Below are 958 nucleotides of genomic sequence, written 5' to 3'. Positions count from 1 at the left end.
CACCAGCATAACATCACAAACATCTCTGAAAATCCAAACTTCCCTTTCTGGAGAAGGAGAGCATATAGATTCCAGAGTTATATGATTTATCTAGAGTATCTCAAAAAATAACATTTTACAAGATCGATTTTTTAATTGATAATCGTGTTTTAGGAGCATTATTTGTGGAAGTTTATAAAGCTCCCTTTTGGAAAATGCATAGGTGGTTAATTCATGGCCTCACCCCTCAAAAAGAAGCTCAAAACCTGGTGATCACACAGAGAAGATAGAAATAACTTAAATCCACAGAGATTAAAAACAAAATCTGAGGTGGAGATTAAACTCACAGGATATAGTGTGGATACAGAACTAATTGGACCAGTTTGAAACTGACATGTGATTATTTTGAATGTTTGGTTGCTTGTTTTCTATCTTAGAATTCATATTTTTCTGTTGGTTTTTTGTTTAATAGTGAGTTGCTTACCTCTGAGTAGATGGGAATTGGAGGGTCCATTTGAATTTTCTCAGAGGCCCATTTTGATGTCTGAAGAAAGAATGGGAAGTTTGTATTTCCTTTTAAATGGATGGAATGTGCACATGTGAAAACACAGAATGTTTGTGCATCACCTGAGGTATCTTAGCATCAAATTGTACTGGATTGAACAAGACTACTGCCCCCATCACCTGACAAAATATCAGATAATGTCTATTTTAGTACTAGATTGTATTTTCCTTCACCAGCTAAGAGATTAAAGTGATGAGGATTTCACTATAATAGTTAAGTTTATGTCAGCATTTCAATTATAATCCTATACCGTTAATGGTTTATGACTAGTCATAAAATGTCCTTTCCTGAGGGAGAAAAAGAAGAACAACCTGTCTTATAAGGTCCCAGAAACAGGGGAACTATTTTTAAAAACTGATTTTCAAAAGTTGGTTATTTTAGTCACCTTTAAAATAATGTTTTAAGGACACTTTC

General features: G+C 33.9%; 1 pseudogene; it reads left to right on the top strand.

The window, feature by feature from the left end:
• Window positions 1-519: 519 nt before the first annotated feature.
• Window positions 520-632, top strand: LOC114673897 (U6atac minor spliceosomal RNA; annotated as a pseudogene).
• Window positions 633-958: the final 326 nt, after the last annotated feature.

Source organism: Macaca mulatta, chromosome 18, assembly GCF_049350105.2.
Source record: "Macaca mulatta isolate MMU2019108-1 chromosome 18, T2T-MMU8v2.0, whole genome shotgun sequence".
NCBI lineage: Eukaryota > Metazoa > Chordata > Mammalia > Primates > Cercopithecidae > Macaca > Macaca mulatta.
This window is presented reverse-complemented; position numbering and strand designations above follow the sequence as displayed.